General features: G+C 44.8%; 1 non-coding gene across 1 annotated transcript; it reads right to left on the bottom strand.

The window, feature by feature from the left end:
• Positions 1-7702: 7702 nt before the first annotated feature.
• Positions 7703-7775, bottom strand: Trnaf-gaa (transfer RNA phenylalanine (anticodon GAA)). Its single transcript has one exon. It is a non-coding gene; the product is annotated as a tRNA-Phe (tRNA).
• Between the last annotated feature and the right edge of the window lie 846 nt (positions 7776-8621).

The following is an 8621-nucleotide window of genomic DNA, read 5'->3' as shown; positions in this document are numbered from 1 at the left end:
CCCATCAGAATGGTATCCTTCAGCTAAGGTTGTTTTGCCCCATCTCTTAGAGCTTCTACTATCTCACCATGGAACCCACCTGGGTGCAAAGATTTTAACACATAGGCCTTTGGAGGATAGGCAGCATCCAAACCACAGCAGGTGCACAGTGGAGGTTGGAGGGCTGGGAGTCGGTGATGATGGAAGAGAGAAGTGTTCAGAAAAGTTCTTTCTGAGCAGGTAATGCTGGCCCAGGGCTACAGGCTAAGTGCTTTCATGGGAAGTTCTCACTTATTTTTCTCTACTCTACAAATGAGGAAATGGCAAGGAAGAGAGCTGTAGATCTTAAGGAAATTGTGAAGGCACTAAGTGAAGGCTGAGCTCAGGCCTAGGTTGCCTTCCTGTAGAATCTCTGCTCTTGACCTCTTCTCATGCCATCTGTGTGCACATGGCTGTGACATGTTATTTTCCACCTCCCTTCTGCCTCCTCTGGATCACACCTCCCCAACATCAGCTTTAGTGAAAAAAGTAAATGATGTTGGTTCATCATCGTCTTTACTGCAACATAAGAGTCCAGGGAATATTAGATAAGTACATGATAGATGATTGATAGATACATACATACATAGATACATACATAGATAGATAGATGATAGATAGATAGATAGATAGATAGATAGATAGATATTCATTGACAAATACTGCATGCTAAGAACAAAGGTGGTCTCCACAAAACAGCTAAGAGGAGAGTTGTCTTTCATTTTACAGCATCTTTTCTGATGGAATTTTCACCACGTACTTCAATTGTCAATTCTAAAAATGTAAATTTTTAAAACTAATTTTTAAAAATTTTCTAACTCTCAGATGTGAGAATGTACTCTCTAAACTGAAAGACAGTAACTGAAGAAGATAGGCAGGTAGGAGGAAGAAACAGGGGAGAAATTGTGGGTTGGAAGCTCTGCTGTGGGAGGCAAAGGTGAACCGGTGTGTGAAGCCCACAGAGGCTTCCTAGTGAGACCCCACTCAGGGTCAGAGAATCTGGGCCAGCTTTACCCAGCAGGGCTGCATAGTGGGATGATTTGGCCATGAGTGTGGTTACCGGGTGTTTTGAAGGGTCTACACTTGGCTGTACATTGTGCTTTGATCTTGAAAGGGGGAGGTCTTTTGCCTCTCTCCTGGGCAATGGATAAAAATCCCTTTGGAATAAGTCTCAAGGCAGCTAGGTATTGATTGACCCAGGGCCCTCCTGAAGCTATCCTGTGTCTCTGTCTTTCTTATCATCTCTTTCTATCTTTCTATCTAATACTTCCTCATTCCTCTCTCCTCCCCCCAAGAACCCTTCAACAGGTTGGAGCTGGACTCCGACAGACTCCCACACCAATGCTCTATTCATGTGATCTTTCTCTGAAATTGGGGTGTCACTAAAGGGCCAACAAAAGGACAGAATCAACAGGTACATATTCTGTAAAAGTAAAATATGTCCCTTCCCTCCCTTGTCATGGAATTCCTTATCTTTGTCCCCTTATTTATGCCACAGCAACAAAATTTGCTGGTGTGGGCTGGCACATGATGTTGTAAGAGCCAAAGTTACATTTTAACTTTTGTTTTTTTTTTTTTTTTTTTACTATGCCATAGAGATTCATGAAACAAAACTGTCTCTGATCTGCAAGCCCCTTTCCTGAGGAAAAATAGTTCCTGAAATGCTGCAGGCTATTGTTTATGGGAAATAACAAGTCACATGTTTTCACTCCCCTAAACTAGTTTGTTTTATGAAGGCCTAGACTTGACTTTACAGGCTCCATCTTAGGGACAGGGCCACCATCTCAGACCACCTGCTATTCTCAGTTCCAGGAAGGACCTCAAGAATGTGCCATGACAACTGAAACAGATACAGGGCAGCATCCTCCTACAGACATCCTGTCTGCAGTTCATGGCCCTTGAAGATATCTAGATGATCCTGCTGAGCAGTCCAGATAATCCTGTTCAGTGGGTTGTGGTTCCCCACAAAAGTCAAACCCAATGGTTTCATATGTGATTTTGCGCCCAAAGTCTAGACCAATAGTTTCAAAAAATCACCTTGCCCCATATCCCTTCTACCCAATCCCAGGTTGCCAATTTCGGGCTTGTGGTTTTTCCCTATAAAAACTCTCTACACCTGGGCTCGTGGCCACCGCCACATTTCCTTCCATCTGTCGTGAGGTGGCCCAGGTTGAACCTGAATAAAAGGGTCCTTATGTGCTTGCATCAGAAACCGGCTCCTTGGTGGTCTCGGGGGATTTCGTGAAACAGTTTGACCCATCTGCACCAGATGTGCTTGATCACATGTGGGTGAGAGGTTCACAGGTAGGAAATACCTCAGGATGTATGCTTGCCCCTGATTGGACGTGATAGGAAATACTTAAGCCGATGCAATTGTGATTCAGGGCCATTTTTGTGGGGGAACCACAAATAGATAGACCTAGCCAGAGCCTATCCACCTGGCCAGTATTTAATTAAAGCTTGCTTCAAATTTGGCTTTAAATTGTGGTAGTAGTCTTATTCTTGACTGGTGAGATTAACAATGTCTCCAGGGACAAAGCAGCCAGTGATTTTTATCTTACATGACAAAGAACCCCTTAAAACATGAGAGAAGCAACTTCTTTAAAAATGCTGTTCTCATGACTAGTGGAAAATTACTGGACCCTGCACAGTTCCAGCAAGCTTGTAAGAGGGTTACTCCTACCTCTGATGTGGGACAGACTAATCCCTCCCTCTGTCCGAGCTGTCTCCTTTGTAAACACTCTCCCTCTCTTCTTGAAAAATAGCCTCCATTAAAGCTAAATCGTTTGCCTGGGTGTCCTTTGCTCTGTCTCAGTTTTTAATTCTCTTATTACTGGAAGTTCCCATGTGTCTCCTCGATCACCAACCTTTGAAAGACTAGTTTAAACACAAAACAAAAACAAAGAGAAATCCCTGAAATAAATAAATGCAACACCAAACACAAAGGCATCTACACACAGATGAGGAAATGTTATCAAGTTCACAGTCTGCTTTGTGATGGGAAAAGGGCAATTTTTGTCATGGCATCTTATCTCCAATGGTATCTTCAGGAGATCTGTTTTGGTGGGGTTCAGGTCCCAAAGAGGAGGTGTGGAGTCCCCAGAGTAGGAGGAGACTCTGATGGCTGCCTTCAAATTTATTGAACAAAGAATACACCTTCTATACTCCACAGCTGCACATAGGATTAAATAAGAAAAAGGAGGCATGTGAGCTGGGGTGCGGCCTGAGATCAGGGATAAGGAATCTATCGACCTTGACAAGTTAACAGGCACCAGTCACATGTTAATGGAAGGGCCACAAGTTTCTCTTGCCAGAGATAAAAATTTCTCCTTTTTTAGCAAGCAGGAACTTTCTATAAGCCCCTGAGGGAATGGGGAATTTTGTCTAAATTCCTGACTTTGGGAAAATGACTTTCTTGGGGGAATCAGTCACTCCATTATAGAATATTGCAGTTTTTTTGTGTGGCTTAGTAAATCCAAATAGCTAAAACTTTGAGTGTGCAAAGATGAAGATAGACAAACATTACTGTGAACCTAAGTAAACCTCAGGAATTTATAAGCCTGATTATAAATTATATCTTATTTATCAAGCATATGTTACTTATCTAAATTTTCTAGCAGATTGATGTTAACTCATATGGGAGTAGGCAGAGTTATCACACTCTATGGTTCCACAGTGGTGGGGATTTTTTTTCCAAAGAATTGTTGTGTTTAAAGAGGCTACCATCGTACACATTTTCATCCTTCACCAAAGCCCACACAAAATATTCCAAAGGGAAGACATAATAGTAAGAACCATTAAAAATTAAAGTAAAAGGGTGCTGGAGAAATGTGATTGCAAAGTCGAAATGCCAGAACTTTGTCAAGCAGCAATGGTCACCATGCGGTCCATGCCAAGCATCACCTATCTTCAGACATCAACAGTGAACATAGATAGAAATTGTTTGGTTTCCCCTATTATAGAGACTAATCACACAGAATGGCCCTGCGAAGAATCCTTTTGATTTTCATCAGGATACAAAATGTGTGTGTGTGTGTGTGTGTGTGTGTGTGTGTGTGTGTGTGTTGTTATGCCCAGATTTCGGGGACCCCCAAAAGACCACCATAGACCCCGAATCCCGCATGTAAAAGCAAAGAGCCTGTATTTCAAGCTTTAGGGCTCGGTCCCTCTGTCTGTCCAATGCAGTGGTGACGGCAGAGGGGCTCAGATTTGAGCTCCACTGCCTGGACATCCCTTCAGAATTCTGGGTCGATGTCAGCCTTAAGTTCCTGCATTGGTTTCCCTTGGTGATAGACTCTAAATAACTTGCAAGCCAAATAAACATATTCCTCTCCACATTTTATATGGTCAATGTTTTATCAAATTAATACAACAGCATATGGTAGTACTTAGCATTAAGACCTAATGCAATAATAAGAGTCATTCCAGTGAGCTGACACCATTTTCATCTCTTCAGTCTTTTCACATCCTGCTACCCCAGCCCTTCCCTTCCAGAACCATCAGCAAGAAAGACCACAAAGAGATCACACTTAAATTTTTTTTAAAATGCTATAAGATAGCAGTCCTGTTCAATATAGTCAAATATATTCAACCATAATTTTCTACCCAATTTTAAACACATATTCTGTTGAAAACTGGGTCATCTACTTCATACCCATTCAGTGTGACATTTCAAAATGAATCTCCTCTTCTTTAACCTGTATAACCTCTTTAGGCTGATGTGGTGACTTGAATAGGAATGGCCCCCCATAGTCTCATGTGTTTGAATGCTTGGCTCCTAAGGAGTGGCACTATTAGGTGGTATGGCCTTGTTGGAGTAGGTGTGGCCTTGTCAGAGGAAGTGTGTCACTGTAGGGGCAGGCTTTGAGATCTCCTATGCTCAGCTATGCCCAGTATGGCACACAGTTTCCTGCTGCCTCTGGGTTAAGACACAGAACTCTCAGCTCCTTCTCCAGCACCGTGTCTGCCTATGCACTGCTGTTTCCTGTCACAACGATAATGCACTGAACCTCTGAAACTGTAAGCCGGCCCCAGTTAAATGCTTCCCTTTATAAGAGTTGCTGTAGTCATGGTGTCTCTTCACAGCAATAAAACCCTAGCTAAGAGAGCTGAATTAGTCAAACCTGAATAAAATCCTCCATGTGATAAAGATACCCATTTATGGGTGAACGTGCCACAGACACTTATTCTCTGCACTAGGGCCAATTATGTGTTTCTACATTTCCCACCACTCAGTACCCAAAAAAGCTTCTCTGATGGGGACTGAGAGCTGCACTAATCTTTGGTTACAGAGATGTGATTTAGAAGGTAGTTGGCTACTCTGCTCATTTAGCAAAATAATAGCGGTAGGTTCACTCTGGAGGCCTGCAAGGCTCCCCAGCTATGGGTGTTTGATCAAATTTCTCTATCCTAGGCATGTGTTTCCTCCTGCGAGTCAGACATTAGATCCAATCAGAAAACAGTTGGTTGCCCACCACTATTGTACCCATGTATGTCTTGCCAGATTGGTCCTTCTTACGGAAGAATGTGTAGGAAGACTGCAGGAACCACGAGCTGGGGGGATTCTGAAGGTGATAGGACCAATGGACTCATAAAGCTGCAGCACTGGCAGTTGCTTACTCATGATCAAGCCAGCCAAGACTCCGTGGTGTATGTAATAGAAGCACTACTTTACTTGTTTGCCTCAGGCTTGTGTCTCATGCTGGCTTTTCTCAAGAGCAAGCAAAGCACTTGTAACTTGCATTCATTTATTTATTTACTCAGCTCTGTTTTCAACTTTGGAGGACTGTTGACAAGCAAAATGAGATTATGCACAAAGAGCATTCAGCAGCATGCTTGGAAACTAGAGAGGACCCTATAACTGGTGACAATCGTTGTTCTTGGTGCTTTGAACTGGGGTACGTCCAGGATGGGTTTGCTCACTGTGCTGTGTATAATATACCGGGGCCTATGTACCATGCTTTAGACTGTTCACACTAACATTGGAATGTGTGGTACTAATTTGGTTGGACCTCAGTTCTTACTTGGCATTCTGATGTCACTCCCTGGACCACCTACTGGCCTTCTTCCAAATTGCAGTCTCCAACAGCTATCTACAAACACTGTTTAGAGACCCCTCAGTGAGGAACTCATAGCAGGGCAATCCACTGTCACAACATGTATTAAAGATGATGCTGGGAGATCCATGTCGACTTATAAATTGAGACAAATTCAAGTAATTGTATTTCTGGTCAAGTTTTAAACATTAAACAAATTGAGATATGATAATATTATAGCATGATCCATTGAAAAGGTGAAAGGTCCTAGGCTAATAAAAAGGGCATGATACATGTATATATTCATTGGTAAAAGGCTATAATTAAATATTCAATGCTCATCTAGTTTTACTGCGTGTAACAATTATAATAGCTTCTTTTTTTATCATAATTCTGGCCTGAAGTGATTAGAGTATACAGAACAATTAAGAAAGAAATATTTACTCTTTGGACATTCTACAGCTGCCCCAGCTTTCTCTCCAAACAGTTCTCTGAGGAGCTGTGAGGAGACTCCCCTTCCTCTCATCAACCCCTCAAAGCATGAGGAGACAGTCACAACCTAGGAGCTAACAGAAGGACAGGACTGAGCACCCACTCTCACGAATATTTAATGATGCTGGAGTGCATCCCTCTGAAAGCATGCCTTTTGTAAAGTAAGGGCCTAGTCTCCGGTTCACCCTTTACCCTCCAGTCCTTAGACACAAACGCTGTCCGGAGAGCTTCAGCAGGGCTTCCAGGAAAACACCCCACTCCTAGGAGGTGACATCTCATAGTTTGATCTATGAGAGGACGCAGCACCTCAGGGGAAAAACAATAAAAGTTATCAGGCTACAGTTTCAGACTTTGGTTTTTATGGGAAAATACATACGGAGAGACTAAAATTAGAAGTGGACGATGGCCAGACCATATATAACATCAGAATTCTGAAGGGAATGTCCAGCCCAGTGGAGCTCAAATCTGAGTTACATGGGACCCACCTGGGAGGGAGGGTGTTTATTCCTCTTGTGCTGGGCTCCATTGAGCAGCCTGGTGTAGGGCATTTCGAACTAACTCCAGAGTGATGCCGACAGGCTGGGCTTCTCCCAGGACACACTTCCAGAAGCACGTGTGCTTAGTTAAATGTCAGGCGCTATAAAGCTACCACGCCTTTAGCACTAGGCAAGTGAACCTGCCTGGGCCACCCCAGCGCCTGCTTTCTTGCATCTCTAGCAAAATCCCGATGAGAGCCACCTGGGTGCGCACTAGAGCAGCATTAAAATGTGGGGAGTCGAATGAGATTTGGGCATGTCTTCCTCGCCCCCAGGGCAGACCTGGCTTGTTCCCCAACAGGAGAGGACGCTGCTTTCTCACGCCAGAGATCCCCGACGGCCCGCGGTCCCAGACTCCCACCCTGGGCCACCTCCCCAGTCTAGTGCCGCAGAGACGCCTTGTGGGGCAGGGCTCCGCGTTGCGCACGCGCAGCAGCGCCTCCGACGACACCCGGAAGTGGCAAGTGGTTTGCGGCGTGCCTGTGGCCGCGGGTGGTCGAGAAAGCCACGCATGTCCCTCTACAACCCTACTTCTGCGCGTTTGAGACGAATTCGTGGAAAGCCTTTGGATGGACGGATATTAGGAAGCTGAATCTTGTCAGATTAAAATTAAAAGCTAGCTGCCGAAACCCGGGATCGAACCAGGGACCTTTAGATCTTCAGTCTAACGCTCTCCCAACTGAGCTATTTCGGCGGCGTGCTTGCTTCCCCTCGAGTATACTATCCCTGAGTACTTCATGTTTACTTGTCCCGCCTGTGTTCCGTCAATAATTAACCTCAGTTCCGCATTTTTCTTTGCTTTATTCAAGTCGTGATCCTTCCGTCTCACTTTTCCCAACCAAGAAGAGAAGAGAAGCACGGTCCTGGTCCCTTCCAGAGACCAGCTCGGCGCGCGGCCGAGCACAGGGACAAGCGGGGGTGCGGGTTCCCGTCATCCAGGATTGGGGCCCCTAGGTAAACGCGTTACACACTTGCCGAAGTGTTTCAGATCCGGCTGGCTGTCAGTGTTTGCTATTGGGCGACCGAGCGGTTGGGTCCCTGGAGGCCGGAGTCCTCTGGCCAGCCCCAGGTGCGGCGTTTGCAGAGTCCCTGCGACCCGCGTCCTGGAAAGGCCATACCTCGGTTACAAACTCTGCCTGGAACCTGTTTGGCAAACGCTGGGGCAGTTCGTGAACGATGATTCAGTGTTCCTATGCGAGTCACGCAGGTTTCTGAAGCACTCGCTACGTGCGTTCCGCAATGCCAGGCATCTTAGTGAAGCTCTGTCTGTTTTCTTTTTCTCTCCAATTAAATAGTACTAATCTCAAGGCAATTGACTTTCTCTTACCACCCACTTTCGAGACCTTTTCATTTACCTGGGAGCATCGCAATCAGTTTGGATTGATGAACGGATTAAAATGTGAAAGAAAAATGAAAAATAAGGAGTGCTTGCGACCTTCATTGGGTCGCCGACGTCTTCCTTCTACAACTAGGCTCTGAGCTCCCTGACTGCATAAACCAATAAACAGAGAGCAACCAAATCCAGGCAACTAAAAAGTTC

This window comes from Peromyscus eremicus, chromosome 9 (assembly GCF_949786415.1).
Source record: "Peromyscus eremicus chromosome 9, PerEre_H2_v1, whole genome shotgun sequence".
Lineage (NCBI taxonomy): Eukaryota > Metazoa > Chordata > Mammalia > Rodentia > Cricetidae > Peromyscus > Peromyscus eremicus.
This window is presented reverse-complemented; position numbering and strand designations above follow the sequence as displayed.